Raw genomic sequence first — 16,882 nt, forward strand, 5'->3', positions numbered from 1 at the left:
GTTCTGGACCATACCTGTACTTTAACTGACACATCAAAAAAACATGGCAGATGAACTTTCCAAAACTTTTGTCACTGAACCAAATCGCAGGTTCACGAAAATGTCCACCATTAATGCCGTTTGACTGTGAACACACCTCCCTACAGTTTCCAAGACTTGGATTCTCAGGAGACAGCAAAATTTTGGCCTTGGGCCTAGATACTCATTTAGACCATAATTGAGCTATAAGCTTAAAGGGTAATCGTTATAGCCTCTCTTTAACACCTGACTGTCAGTCTGTGTGTGTGTCTGTGTGTGCGTGCATTTGAAACCCAAACCTTGTCATTGTGCAAGAGGAGGAGTCAGGAGCAGGTTCTGTGCAGACATGTACCCAGTCTTTGGAGCCAAATTCTCACATAGGGCAGAGTGTTGCAGACCCACACATACACACAGACTAATTGCACACACTTGAAAGCACACTCTCAAAACACAATCGTTTTGTGTTTTGTATGTATGTGTGCTTATGTACATGTGCTTGTGTGTATTCTTTCTGATTCAGATTGACAGGATGCTTAGGAGGCTGTGTGCTCACTATAATTACACACACTTGAGAAATGTCGGCTCTCAGTGTTGGAGGGGGGTGTAATCAACGCTCTCTCTGCCATACACACACACCCACACACACACGCGCGCACACACCTGACATTCTTGCAAAGATTAGCAACACACCTCTTTGCTATGGAATCCAATCCGAGGATGAAGAAAAAAAGTCAGGTACACACACATTCACACACAAACAAAGGAAGCATCACTGTCATCAGAGCCATCATCCATGACAGCTGTTGTCTTATCATCAAATCTGTCATCATCATCACTATCATCATCACCTTTATTGTTTCATTCTGTTGGCAGCAACTTTGTTTATTACTTTAGTCAAAAGGCTCCAAAGTATAATTCCATTTGTGTATGTGCAGACCTACACACAGACACACACACACACACACACACACAAGCACCCAAGAAACACTTCAAGCTTTTTTTTAAGTGTCTGCCACACCGCACTCAATTTACTGTTGGGGTAAGATCCTAAAGAAGCGATGAAGGCAGACACTAAATGACCAGAGAAGATTAAATCCAGACATACATATATTGAGTGGGGCCATTCCTGGCAAACCTTTGCTGAGTTTAGTTTTTGAGTTTTACAGCTTACTTTTAATGTTATAGAAAATTAGAAGGATAATCCTAATCATTCCACTTTTTCTTTTACTAAAATTATTTCCTAACATGTTTCCATATCCTGTTGACAAAATGGCTTATTTTAAAGGAACTTGTGGTGGTTGAGGTCCAGTTAGGTTTTACTGTGGGCCTTCGTAGTTCTAAGAATCCACGCTGACGGCTGCCGAGGAGACTCCCCACCACCACCACCGCCACCACTTGATGTTTAAGTTGCAAACTTTGTTTTGTTTGGTTTCACAGCCTCAAACGACTTCTGCTTTTGCATATTGAGTGATGTCAGTCATTCCTAACAGGAGAAGTGCATCAGATTTTTTTGGTGAAGAAAATGTAAACAGGCAATTTTTACAAACAATCAAATAAATGATTGGACGGCATTTTTCTTCTGGAACTAAGTTGTTGAAGCAACATCGTAAAGCTAACATGAGAAAAAGTGTGTGTCTTTTCTGTTCCTACTGGGCACCCTAATTACCTTGGGCACCATTTACCAGAGGTTATTAAGGAACAGCTGTCTCCTCCCTATGTTTATGTATGTAGTTCTGCCCTCCAATCTCAGCCCTTAGGCTACCAGTCCTGCCTTTTAGCATAACAAGCGACTCTCAACATTTTGCAGTCCAGGTTCCATGGTCATTATTCTGCACCCTGTGGTCCCTGCATTCCCAAGTACTCCCCTGGGTCCCGGGCCTCCTGCAGGCCAGTGTTGAGGGAACACTGTTTTCATTAAGACGGTCATTTTCTGCACACTGTGATTTGTGTGCGTTCTTTTAAATAGTTTTTAAAAAGCCAGGGCCCCCTTGCATTAAATACCGCCACAGTAGAACTATTAAGTGGAGAGAAGCATGCTGGATGAACTGTCATTGTTATGGCATTTCAATTCCAACGCAATGGGATGGCGTTAAGACAGATACACACACACACACACAGCACCTTGGCTCCTCTTACGGACAGGCGGCACATAAACATTCAAAAACTGCTTCACACTTCTTCTATCCATTACTCACACAAGAAGAACTACAGCCCACACACACACGCACTTACATGCACACACTCACAGACACACAATCTTCCACTTTCTACCAACCAACAGCCATTATTTCCTTTTGCTGAACTTCAAGACAGGCAAATTAATTACGGTCTTCTTGATCTAGAAACAATTATGATTGCGCCGTGGCCTCCTTCGCAGAGCCTCAAAGTGTCATGGCTGCCACTCCCAGCATCTTTGAAGTGTCATGCTGTTGGATGGCACTATTAGTGTGGCGCTACATCTTATCACCATGGCCCCATCACCCTCATAAGGACTCTGAGGGAGTGTACCCTCTAATAATTAATAATTATCAAATTTAACTCCAGATATGCATTTTCTCATTAGGAGGGGAGAAAGATACTTCATCATTTCTGTGTGTGTGTCTGTGCATATGTGTTGGAATGTATGCTTTACTGTGTTTCTTTGCAATTCTTTTCCCCAGAAATAATACATTAGTGGATGAATACTGAAAATGTCAACACTGTCTGCCATGTGCTTGAAGTCAGCACCACTTTCCTAAACCTTAACCAAGTCACCTCACCAGAACCACAAGAGTATGAAGATTGGACCAGCACAGTAGACAGTAGACAGTATTAACTCTAAACCTGGCTGCTAACTCAGAGAAGATACATACCGTAATGTCACAAAAGGCCTTTACAGAGAAAAGAGGAAGCAGAGGAGCAAAAAGGTGTCTCTGTGAGTTGCTTCAAGTGCTTGTAACCACTGTATCTGTGGTGTACCAACCCAGTCTATTTACAGTCTGTGCCCTCAACCTGAACCCGAACCTGGGTGACGTATTTAAATCAATGGCGATAAGTACCAGCAACTACTGCAAAGTCATTTGATGCAGGTGTGAATGCTGCCAAAAGCCAGGTAGTATTGGTTCTTCTTTCTGCCCAGCGGAAAAGGGTTTTTACTGCCGCGCAGAGTAGCATGCAGACTGGTTGATTGTCACATTCCTGCTCCTTTTAAATGTTACACTCAAGTCAACAAAATCAAAACTCAGGCACGTTAAGCAGATTTCTTCTGCTTCAGAAGTCTTCATTACCTACAAAAATAGTTCATTTAAATATCAACATTATTTGAGGTAGTATGCATTTTAACCACGTTGATGTGAGTGTTTTTTGTGCGTTTGTGTATCTACAGGCATGAATATGTTTGTCCTGAGTGGACAGAAAGGCAGTTTAAGCAGACAGACATTTTAGCAGTCTCCCCTATCATAACTGAGACACACACTCAGTCATGTTCACGTCAATTCACTGTCGGTAGCATAGCAAAGCCTAGAGGGTCACAAACTCACATGTATATACACAGGCACATTCAGACACACACGTGTCCCAGATTCGAACACAGAAAAGCACTTCATAGACAGGCTGTCTGGGGAAAGGTGTGGACAAGATATTTTGTGGCCTTTCTCTCTGAGCCGCTGAGCTACGCTAATAGTTTTGCATGCCCATATAGACACACACAGAGCCCTGAGAGACGGGTCTCACTCTGCTGTGTGGGGATGAATCCCTGACAGCACCTGTGTATCACAGTAAGAGCCCCCTATTTTTGCCACCCAGAGGGAGGGCAGTAGAGACAGAAACCAGCAGCAGTGAAGCAGTGAGAAAAGATAAAGTTGTCCCCATGTTTTTACCTTGTGTTCCTTCTTGCAGTCTTGCTCTGGCACAATACATCAGCAGCATGAGACCTGCATCTTTATACAGCAAAACTGTGAAGAATGGAATTATTTCTCTCAAATGACGTGTGACCCCAAAGGTCGTTCCTAGTTCTCAATTCTTTGTACGGCAGTCCATGTTCTCCTGAATGAAAAGCCTGCTTATCAATGAAGAGGCCAAGCACTATGAAAGGCCAGAATGTGTGGAGGAAGAAAGGGCTGATTTTAAAGGTTTGGTCTTCAGGAAAGGCAGCACACGTGGCTGACAGAATAAATGGCAAACTCCTAAACCCTCGCCTATTCAGCTCAACCGCAGCACTGAAAACAACAATAAACACCTGTGTCCAGAGGACTGTAGTGTGGTTGTGTGTGTGTGTGTGTTTCTGATGTGTCTCAGTGAGGAGGTGATGCACAGATGTGGATGCATGTGAATTTGCAGATGTATTCTACGCAGATGAGCGTGTCAAACTGAGTTGCTTTCATCTGAGTTGTACGCATTCTGCAAAGATGGTACAGACAAGCTGGTCAAATGAACAGTCAAAAAAAAAACATCCAAAATGGGACCATATAAACTACACTTGGAGAAAATCCATGCGGTTGATTTGTAAATGTGTTCTTGGGAAAACCTCTTGCATTAATCAGTTTGTGTCTGCATTGTTTTTTAAGAAGACAATTTATGGTAAAGCTTAGTTCAGATGAGTGAGGTATCATAGCTATCGGTTTATTTATTTAAATATAAATTATAAGTGACAGATACTGTGAATATGTCAAAGGAAAAACTTTGAAAACAGCTGCCTCTGAAATTGCTCAAAAAGTCAATTCACCCAATTGACAAAATAACACTTAACACATTTGGGTATCTGGCCATGCAGAAAATTAATGGGAGGCATTTATTTTGCAGAAATAAACTGTTCACAGTAAGGACTGTGGATTATCCTGAGAGCCACAGACACTTGGTTTGGAAGGAGAAGTCACTGTTTTCAAATGCAATTTTCAATGCTGCAAGCAACCCGAACAAAATTCCACTCACCTCTGGTGTATTGCTTTTGGGTTACATTTTACTATTAATTTTGGAGAAATGCAATCATCTTTTAGGCAGCTGTTATTCGAGCCACATTAAAAACAAAGCCATGTACTTAATGAGTTTTGGAAATGACTTTTGAGTTTTTACTTAACTTGCATTCCAACAGGATCTCATGCATTGCCAAAATGTCAGTCATACCATGCCACTAGTGTCTTGGCTTGTATTTTGAAATGTGCAGGGAAAGGAGAAAAACATGGTGGCTCTACGACATAATTTATTTATCTAAGAGAAACAATGTGAGATTTTCTTCGGGATGGACCACAAAAAGGTCAGATCCATCAATCAAGCAATCCCTCGCACCATGTCTCCCACTGCTCATCCCATTTCCTGTTGCTGTTTTTTTCTCATGACTCTTTTGGCTTCAACATTCGCTCATCTGTTCCGCCTACAGCTTTTTTTTTTTTTTTCCAATATTCTGCCTGAAGGAAAATAACATTACACCCTGCTACTGAATGAGTTTTTTTGCATGTGTGTGTGTGCATGTGTTCACACGCCAGTACACAGTGGTTTGGGTGTGTGCGTCTGTACCTGCTTACCTTTATGCTGTGCACTTTGAGTCGTTTGGTGGATCGGGTTTGTCACTTTCATGGCTGCCACCGGCCTCCACAACTCTCCCACGATAAACCTTCCTCTGTCTGTCTCATTTCACTGACCTGGGCTATTGTCTGGGCACAAAGCACTTTGGAGGGCAGCACCTCACCTGGCATTAGCATTTTAATCACAACACACGCATGTATACATTACAATGTCACCTGAGCGTAAAGCCTGTCAACAAAACTGAAAACTGACTTGGAAAGAAGTGACTTTAATTTGGGGAATATAAAACTCTCTGTCACAATTGGAACAAGAATCAGAAGAGAAGAATAACAAGATTTTTCTCAGTCAGTAAGTTTACTTTACTCTCTGCTATAGCCTCTCTGGTGCCTGCTGATCCACAGGTGTTTAAACAGAACGCAGGGCACATGCTGTCTCTGTCCCAAGGTGGCGTTACAACCTGAGACTGTCTAGGCTCCATCCAATTAAGATGACTGCATGTAAACGCTGTCACTTGAAGAAAGAAAGATTAGAAACACTTAACAATTTAGCAACTGATTAAATTCTTGTTGCTGGTGTGAGCTGGTGCTTTTTTCCCCCCACGTACGTGACACTGCTCATTGTCAATTACCTGTCATCCATGGGTGACATAATAATCACCCCAAACTCTCATGTCCGCAGTTGTCATATGGTGGGAAATAATAATAAACTGCAAGTTACTTTAAAAGTTAGGTGTGTGTTTCTTATTTAAATGATGAAAACTTAGCTATTCTAATTAGATAATATCATAATAACATTTTTAAACTATACACGATTCAACACTCACATCAACTGACAATTTACACACTGTTGAAGGTCACTGTTGGTCAGGAGTTGAGTCACTGTAGTCAACATAAATATTCTGTCTTTTTTTTTTAGTTCTGTTTTGGTTTCCATCCCTTCTTTCGGCAAATAGCTGCCTCTTTATCTGCTGGTGTTTCTGAAAATAAATAACTGCTGCTCTTAAACAAATTGAGCAGATCGGCAAAAATAGGACCAGCTCGAAAGAATAAACCATTGAGCAAAAAGATGTTAGTATGTCAGCAAGTTTGTCACTACTAAGGACTTTATATTTGCTCTAGGAAATTGATTGGTACATCTTAAAGTTAGTTTCCTTTCTTGAGATTTATTATTTTATAATTTTTTATTATTTTAATAATTATTTTATTATTTTTTATTGGCTTCCATAAACATCTTGGCAGCATTCATGCAATTACAAGCTGGTTGTGGATTTACTGTGTCTTTCTACTATGTCACAATGTAAACCCTCCTCTGAGTATTGAGCAGGTTAACATCAGCTCCTGCAGGTATTGTGAAAGAAATCCCCACACTTACATGGAAATCAGCCACTTATAAAAAAAAAAAAAAAAAGAGGTGTCATGTTCCAGGTGACTCCTGTGCCATGGAGCTATGCCTTAGCTTATGAAAAAAAAAGAGAAAAGAAATCATACCCAAGGTAAAAATATGTAGCCTACATAATGAAGGCAATGAGGAAGAGGATGAGATATCCTTAAAAGCAGTCTTCCTCTTTCATGCCACCCTACTCTCCGATTGGTATAACAGGTAATTAGTGGTGTGTCATGGCCCTGGGGAGCGGAGGAAGGAGGAAAAGGTGGGTGAGGAGAGAGCCAGAGAGAGAGAGATTTCTGATTACCTGACAAGTTAGGGCTGGAAAGGCTACACTTAGCCCATTAAAGATTTTTCGTTCAGGATGACATTTGAGAGCAGCTGAGAAGCTGCGCGCCACCTTGCCATTTCCCTGTACACTGGGCATCCATTTAGAGACAGGGGGGAGAGGGAGAGAGAGAGAGAGAGAGAGAGAGAGAGAGAAACAGAGGGAGCAAAAAAAGAGAGAGAGAGGCCGTTAGGCCACAGTGGCACAAATGGATTTCATTCACCAAGGTGAACTGTAGTACGCTGATAAATGCACTTCCTTGAATGTCAGCAAATGTCACCGGAGAAGCTATTTGCCACCGCTTTAATAGCGTCCCCCGACTTATGGAGGGAGTGACAGAAAGTAAGAAGGTATGCGGTGAGAGAAGGAAGATGATGAGTCACGTGGAGTGAGAGACAGACAAAGTGGGGCGGGGGGGCAGATAAATGTACATAAGTATGAGGCAAAAGACAAAATGACAGAAGGATTAGGGCAGAGAGAAAGAGAACAGATGAGAACAAGGCTGGGCCATTGTCACTTCCACATGATTAAGCAATTAGCTATTCGAGACGTCTCCAACAAGGTGGTGCAGTTTGAAAGAAGTGGCTATTTAGAACATAATCCCTCTCTGGCTTTGCTTCTCTCAAACTTATCTCCATATCTGTTCATGTGTCTTTGCACCTGTAAATCCTTCAACCTCTGAGTGTATTTACAGTATTTTTCTGTCTGTCTGCCCATTTGCCTCTCTCTCTCGCTCGCTCGCTCCTGTGTACATGCACACACTCACCCTTGTCTGTTCGAGTAAGAATTGATGTTGTTAAGTGTTATGTGAGACCTTGCAGGTACTTGCATAGACACTGTTGGCCAGAAAGATCTTGTCTACTCACATGAGTAAGTTAAACAAATTAAGGCAAGGTAGAAATGCAACTGTTCTTCGGCAGCAGCAGAAAATGAGCTTTGTTCTGGAAACAGACCCTTTAACCCCTGAACAGATGTGATGAAAACCAGAAGGCGCCCTTCTCCTCTTCCTTTTTGTTTCACCCCTTACTCCTGAAAGCTGTTGTTTACCTTGTACTTATACTTTACTTCTTTTCCTTGTCTGTGCTCAACTTTTCCACCGCTTTTTATCTGCATATGCAACTCCACATTAACAAATTTAGTATTAGCAAATACTGAGTGTGAGTAGAAGAGTAGTAGAGTGTGTGTAGGCTGTTGTGACTGCATGAGGATAACGTTGGCTGCAGCCAATCCTAATCCCCCATTCACTTCCACAAGCAGTTGCTAAGGTTACAAATTACCTTTGGTGCTGGTAAGTGGTTTCTTTTATGATACTGGATGCCCTAATCCTTTTACTGAATACATATTTCATTTAGGATTAGCACAACAACGGATACAGTTGTTCTTCCAATATTCGAACTCCAGCACTGTTTTGTTCATGCTCATCACACACTGCTTGCATATCAGTGCTCCACGCTCATTTAAAATAATTAAATAAATTTTTATTATTATTATTTCTTTTTTTATTTAACTCTGCTGAGCCCTGTCTTTTTGTAGGAAGACAGGGCTTCTTACAAAGTCGAGTTGTAGGAAAGCATGAGGAGTGTGAAACTCAATCAGGCAGGTAGTGTTAGATAGGTAACGACACAACTATTTCTCTTATCTGGTAAACAATCGATTAGACCGTACTTTTCTCCTTTTCAGGCGTCTGTGGTGTGTACAGAGAGTTTTCTTACACATGGCAACAATGGAGACTGTTTCTTTCCCCTAACCACCCCAGTTGTGACACATTGCTTCAAATAAAAAATAGAAAGAAACTTAAGTTTGTTTAGAACTTAATTTCACTGGTCGAAAATGACAAAAGCTTATGGATCTGAGCAGACGAGTGCAGTGCTGAATCTATGTATTTTGGGGTGCCTAAAGATTTGAGGCCATTAGATGGCGTAAACGACAACCAGGGTGATTATGGGGTGTTTTTTCTCTTAACTCACTACCAGGTCAACCAAACAAGCCTACAGCTTGGTTACTTTAAGACATGTCAGGGCTTTCCGCTGTGAGTGTGAATTTGTTAGCGAACAAGCCAACATTTGAATTCCTGGGATGCAACTGGCCTTCCTTTTTTTTTTACTAATAAAACAACATAAAAGGGACTGAATTGTCTAGTTGAGGTCAGCACAAAGAAAGTCTGTTTATATGACCCATTTCATGCACAAATGATGTTTTGTTGTGAATTACACAAATACAATATGATTTAAGGCTCTGTTTATGGAAATAAATAAATAATTGAATTAAAATAGATTAAAGAGGGAAATCATGGCTACATGAGAGTGAGTTCAGGATGTTGGATGTTGATGTGAGCGCTGACAGAGCACATGCCGCTTTTGCTCTGGTTTTAAACATCAGTCAGATCAAATCAAACTCTGAGAGATGTGTTCTCCTAATGTGCACTATAATGAAATGCTAGGGCTCCATGGTTTTGCTTTTTTTTGTGGAAACAGCAGCACTGGATGACCCAATAGATCAAGAGGGTTCACTTTTTGAAAGCTACTGAAAGAATTGTTACGGTCTTTAAGCTTGCAGAGTTTTTCCAGACAAAGTGGTTGTGTTTTAAGCTCTACATGGTCAGTTTTCTCTGGCTTTGTTAGGATCCTATCAGCTGCAGCCTGGGAGGCTTTTTTGGTAGAGGACAGGAGAAAGGACAGTTGAAACTCAACCTGCTGGAAATAAAAGGGTGGACGGTCCTGCCTGAACTCGAAAGCTCTGATTCTGGCTGATTTTTTAGATTACATGAATTTGTTTGACTTGCTATGGCTATTACAGTTAATATCTGAGCCTATCCTCTAAGATTTCAGCTCAACATTCAACAAGAGACTTCCTCTTCCTCTTTCTCTTTTTTCACTCTTCCGTCTCATGCCTGGTTAAAATGTGTTTCCCATTGAGGGAGTAGAGAGAAGACACTAAAAGGAGCTACTATCTGACTGAGATGTTGTGATCTCATTTGATAACTAACTACTCACCCGCTTTAATAACTAACTGTTTTGATAATTAGCTGCCACTAACTGACTGGTTGACTGGTGGGCTGAATGACTGATGGACACATTGACTGGCTGCCTGTCTGCCTGCCAAACTGACTGACTGGCTGACTATTGAGGCTTAGTCCTGCTATGTGGTGAGATCATCATCACTGGCAAGCACAACAAAAGCCTGATGGGAAGAGGATGTCAGCTTGTGTGTTTCTATCTGTGTGTGTGTGTTGTTGGAGGTGGGTGGGGGTATATTTAAGTGTGTGATGGCTTCATCTCTATATTAACACAGTTCGTTCTGTGGATGAGTCAGTAGGCCAAGCCATCATCCTCTCTCATCTCTCTCTATCGCATGCGCACACACACACACACACACACACACACACACACACTGTGGGCTTGGGGGTGAAGTGGTGCTCAGAAGGAGTGAACTTGGGGTCAGGGTGGAGAGAGACAAGAGAGGGACAGATAACACTTCTGTTGGACACAACAATGTTTTATTTTCAGCATCTTTAAATGGCTGTTCTTGATGACTAATTCTGCAATTTTAAACCACAACATATCCTCTAAACTATTCATACACTGCTCTGCATTTTAAAATCATATCATAGTTATACATTTCCCAAAAGCTGACTTTGTTCTCTCTCTTGTAAGCATGAGGCATGAGATAAAGAGAGCAGCAGAGAGAGAGAAATGACAGTAAGAGCGAAGCTCTTGTTAGGAGAGACACATGGGGGAAGGGATTTAGTGTAACACCCATCTGTCTACCTGTCTGTCTTATTGAGGGAAAGTGGGGTTTTCAGTGAAACACAGAGCCAAGCTGTTCTCCTCTGTGGCAGCTACAAGTGTGTGTGTATGTGTGCCCTCCTTGCTTGCTTGGTCTCAGGGGCGCCATGGTGAGGAGGAGATAGGCAGACAACCAAAATCTCTCTCTCCCTCTGCCTCTGCCTCTCCCGTCTCTGGTATATAATGTCTGCTTACAGACACAAAGACAAAAAGAGAGAGTGAGAAAAACTGGGACAGAAAGAAAAAGAGAGAAGGTAAGAACGGCAAAACAGGACCTGTCCCTGCCAATGCAAAGCGTGAATCTCAATCATCTGCTCTGAGGACGTATGACTTCTTCCACTTTCTCTCTCCATCTCTTAATCTTAGTCTTTCTTTCTTTCCCCCCAAGGATACAAGACGAACTCGTATCCTTTCTCTCATCTTACCCCCGCGTGAGAGAAAGGCTGTCTTGTTTGGGTTAATTCATTCATGTGTAGTCATCCACTGCTATGAGATGTTGAGCATCTGTGGTGGTCATAGGAGACATTATAACATGATTCTATTTATTTTTAGACCATATTTATATGCACATACATTTGCTGGCAATTATCTGTTACGAACAATCTTACTTTATCCAACGTTTCCTCATTGAATAAGATTAAAAGTTAAAGAGACACAGATTTGGTTTTAAAATATTCCAAACAAATAGAAAATGCAATGTAGACTTGTGTCGTTCAAGCAGGTGACATTTTTTCTCATATTTTTTTTAAATGGTAAACTTAATATGCAAAAACGCTGTAAAAAAATGAAAATAAAACTGCTGCCATCCGCATAAAAGCCAAAACAATAGATTTTTTTTTTAACAAATAAGAATTCCAGCTTTTAATGAATACTTGTTCTATTCATTTCTTCTTAAAGGAAAAAATCTACATGATGTGATAGAGAACTAACTCATAATGCAGTCATTCTTACCGCCTTGAAAAGCCCAGTAAAATGGTTATGGCAATTAAAATGTCGGATAACCCACCTGACCTACAGGCAGTTATCCCTAATGAGATAATAATAATCTCCTCTAAAAAAAGAACATTTGATTTCAGTAACTTGCATCACTGTTATGCTTCTTAAACGTAGTTGAAAGTTCATCATGACTTGATGCCAAGACTAAGAATTAATCTTGAGGAAATTCATTGATTTCTTTCTGATAAAACGTTCACTGTTCGTTTTTAAAAAAGAATGTTAACAAAGGCCCTTGGTGAAATGACATGGCTATAAAAGTGAAAACGTTGATTATTGGAGTGTTTGCTCTCTGTTGCTGTACTCTGATTGTGTACAGAGAAATAAAAGTGCAGGCATTACAGAATTCTTGAGGCTATTTACTTGTTGTGAAATCTGTAAAATGACACTAAACGGTTTTAATACAAAACTCCGAAAAGGGTCCTAAAAGAAAAAAAAAAAATAAAATAAAAAGAAGCTGCATAAACTGCAGCGCCTTGAACAGTCAGCCGGTGTGAGGAATGGATATAAAAAGACACCAGACTTCACAAGTACAAACACAAAAGATTTCTCAGGGAGCCAAACAGGGATGCGAAGTGCTAGACTCACCAGCGCCCAGTGACGTGGTGATATTTGGTGCTTTTCCTGTCGGGGGAAGATTTAATAAACGCAGAAAAACAAACACGCTCTGTGCGGTGACGGGGTTGTTGCGGGGTGAGGACGGTGGCACACTGGACACATCCTCCTGTAGGAAGGAAGCGGAGTTGTGGAAAAAAAAAAAAAAAAAAAGCAAACAGGAGCCGCGGTCGGGTCTCTATAACCCCGCCGTGAACCCGCGACCTTACCTTCCGACAACTTCCCATTACCTCTGCACGACATTGTAGCCCGTATACCGCAGAGCGCGCACGCACGCACACGCAGCATTGTGTGGGGATGTTTGGAAGGGGCGGAGGGGGGGGGCAGCGAGGGCGGCGGCGTGCTGTTCATGGAGGGGTCAAAAGAATGAAAACCACCATGTTCGCAGGGCAATTACAAAAAGGCATGGAAGCTGGATGCTCTGTGCAGGCACAGTCAACCAGGAGAGAAAAGATTATGTTCCAGCTCAGGATACACGGATTTTTTGATTTTTTGATTTTTTTTTTCTCTCCCAAGCCTGTGAAAAAACAGCCATTTATCTCAGTACATGAAACTGAAAAAGTTGCATTTCTTTTTTTCTCCCTCGTTTTCTCTTTTGATTGCGGATTAAAAGGGTTCACATCACATCCAACAAGAACTCAAAACTGAAAAGATAATATTTACACATTAAACCAAAACGTCTGTGCAGCAGGTATATCTGTTTATAGTATATGGCAATGAAACATCAAATGCCCCATAACAGCAAATTCTTCATTATTGTATCTATATTGTTTTGTTGTTACATTACACAAGAATGTCAAAATAATAAATCAAACACTGCTGACATATAACGAATATATACCAAATGAATATATAAAAATCGGGAACTCTTTGAATCTGGGTTTGATTGAACTAAAATCAATATTATCAATAACACCAATGATATATTAATTATGAATATTGCCTTACCGTGCTGTTGGTTGAATCGGCATCTCCAAGGAAAAGTCACTGTCTAATCTTTCTACAATTCGTACATACGGAATAGATATATATTCTTGACATAAGTGGCTGTCCATAAATAACAACAACATTACAGGCAGCCTATTAGGCTTTACAGACTTGCAGTATTACAGTTATTTTTCTGTAGTTAAATGATGCTTCTGGCTTGAGTAAGTGCCTGAGCTGTCTCTTAAATGTTAAAAGATAATAGGTTAAGTGAGTGGAAAGGTCGTGGTTGCTTAAGAGGGGAAATGAAGCGGCCACAGGAGACATGACGGAGGGCAGATCCACAACTACAGCTGCCACACATGAATGTTTGATAAGCGGGCGGGATAATGGCTTCTTAAATCAGTGGAACATAAACATCTCCATCACGCTCTGACATCTGCCATCCAAAGCTAATAACCTGCACCTGAATAATAAATGAGCATTTGCAAAAAATAAATAAATAAATAAATAAATAAGCTGCAGTATATCAAGACGTCTTCCAGTAGGACGGATTTAGGTCAAGCCTACAGTGTGTGAGCTGTGTTTATTTAGTAATTTGAAAATACTGCAGGACGTATTAGTGTCTGTCTGGGTAGTGGGAATGTCTCGATTTCTTCTTGTTATTATTATTATTATTTTTTTTGTTTGTTTGTTTGTTTTTGTGTAGGTCTGTCAGGGTGTGTTGCACGGAAGGGATAGCACGTTACATGCGGGCTTCCATGGTTTCAGCAGTGTGTGTGAGCCCCATGCGAATGAAAACATTGTGGTTTCAATAGCAGTGAGTGGGTGTGCGTGGTGAGCGTACCTAACTTGATACAAACTACTGATAGTGTAGGCTAAGGCAAACAGACATGTAGGCTACTGAGGCTAAACTACTCACAGCCCATGACCAGAAAACAGTTATATTTTAGGCTGCAATAAAACAAAAATTTGCTGTATTTTTTTTTTTTTTTTTTTGGTAAGAAAGACCGAGCGATTTTTTGGAGGGAAAAAAAAAAAACACAGATTATCGCTTTTTTAATAATGAATAGTGAAAGATTTTTTATAAAGTGCTTTTTATATAAATAACAGAGACACGTCTAATTAATTATTTCCAACTATTGATTTGATAAATATCGACAGTGAATATTGAAACCTTGTGGTATCTCACAAGATGAGCTGCAAAATCAGAATGCTGACGTGGGATGAGCTTTTTGATTTACCAACAGTAATAGTAATACTTTATATCATCACTATATAATCACTAATAATACTATATTAATAATACATAAATAAAACGAATAATTTAGCTTTCCGAGGTATGATGTAAACAGTTTATAACATATGTTAGTATTCTGAATGACTGTAAAAACGTTTATGTAAAGTCCAGTAAATGCCAAACAATTACAAACTAACTAATTTGTTTGGATTTTGTTCAAACAATTTTTCATCAAAAGATTATAAACTGCTTGGAAATGTAAAACACGCTTTGTTTAAATGCACCACCAAACAACAGCCAATAATAATAATGATAATAATAATGATAATAATAATAGCCTAGAGAATAGATAGACCAACACTACCCCAAAGAACTTATACTTTGTTTTTTAATGAATGAGCAGTAGAAGCCAGGTCTGTACTTACTGTACTGTTGTGTGATGGTTGTGTGTATTGGGCTGTTCATACCATACACACACACACACACACCATGTAGGAATCAGGGCCTACGTGGCACCTGACCTGATGCAGACCTGGTCTAAAGGTCAAACTGTTGTTGACCTGTAGCATCTTTCCTGTCCTGTCCTTGACTCTGTACTGTAACACCCCTTCCCCGCCGCCCCCTTGCTCTCTCTCAGACGTCCGCTATTGATCCAGGGAGCTAAACTGGAGATGGGTGACACAGATCAGATAGGACGGGAGCTGCTCAGCCGTGATTCAGCGACTCATTACCCTGTAGGCTGACATCCTTCCGTTGCTCAGCTCTGATTGGCTGCTCAGTCCGCCACACGGTGACGTAACGTATGAACACCTGAGAGCGGCGCCAGACAACACCTGCACCTATCTGTTACCTAGCAACCATTAGGCTATGTGCAGGAAACAATGAACCAAATGTGTCTAATGGATCCAAACATGTCATTTCCTTTAATTAGCACATTTACTGTCGTTGAGCTGTCTGATGGCAGTCGCTCACTGGGCTGACGGTAACAAACTGGGACACACACAGACTTACAACGGGACAAAACTGCTACACAACAGCCTTCAGAACTTCATAACCACAACCAGCCCCAAAAACTATAAAAGCAAAAGTAACCTGTTCATAAGAAACAACCTCAGATTCCCACATACATGGTTCTGTGAGATTAGGTGCTATCAGCACCACAACACAAATAAATAGGCAAAAAACTATACAAAAAAGTTAATACTGCCCACACAGATTATAGGATAGCTCATATTCAGGAAAAAGTCTACATAAGCATATTGTGATAACAGCCTCTACAAAGGTGCTTTGAGGATTTGGGTTTTCTTAGAAAGACATTTGACTGAAAGAAACAATGGAAAAGTCAAATTTAAGAGTGGCATTCTGGGATATCGTAAGGCTTCTCCTGCTCATTTAAATTAACTTTCACACACACTCAGTGGTGTCAAGAGAGCAGTGTTTTTATAGCCTATTAAGGTGGCTATATCCCATTAATATTAATATCCTTGAAGTGGTGTGTAGGTGGCAGAGTAAGTAACCTTTAGATTAATTTGACAAAATCTCTTCAGCAAGTCCAGCAAAGTAAATAGCCCATTAAAGTGGGGGGTATGGGCAGCAATAGACAGGCCCAGTGCTGATAGAGAGGCGTTGGGAAAGTATATCTCTTCCAACAGCAAGTGCAGAGCTGTAAGTTGCCTCTAGAGCAGTGAAGAAGTGTTTGTAAATGTCTGATATGCTGCCTTCCTGCCTGCTCAGGCTTTCTGTGCAGGAATTGTTCTCCTGAACAATGATCACAGCCCAACAGACCAGCAGTCCCAGGCTCACTGAGCGGATATGACATGGCCCACCTCTTTTACACTTCATGTCCGTCTCAAACTTGACTTGGGGGTAAACGGGCAATCGAGTGGAGTAATGTCATTCAAGGAGGACAGACAGATATACAGAGAGAGAGAGGAGAGAGAGATGTCCGTTTGCTTTGTTCTGTGCCATGCAAGCACAGCAACAAACAACGTGAGACAATGACAGGATCGTGGGTGACACGGTGACTCTAACCTTCACACAGACTGACTCACAAAAAAGCTCACATATCATAAAGAGAGAGTGAAGGAGAAGGAGAGT

This window comes from Echeneis naucrates, chromosome 15 (genome assembly GCF_900963305.1).
Source record: "Echeneis naucrates chromosome 15, fEcheNa1.1, whole genome shotgun sequence".
In the NCBI taxonomy this organism is placed as follows: Eukaryota; Metazoa; Chordata; class Actinopteri; order Carangiformes; family Echeneidae; genus Echeneis; species Echeneis naucrates.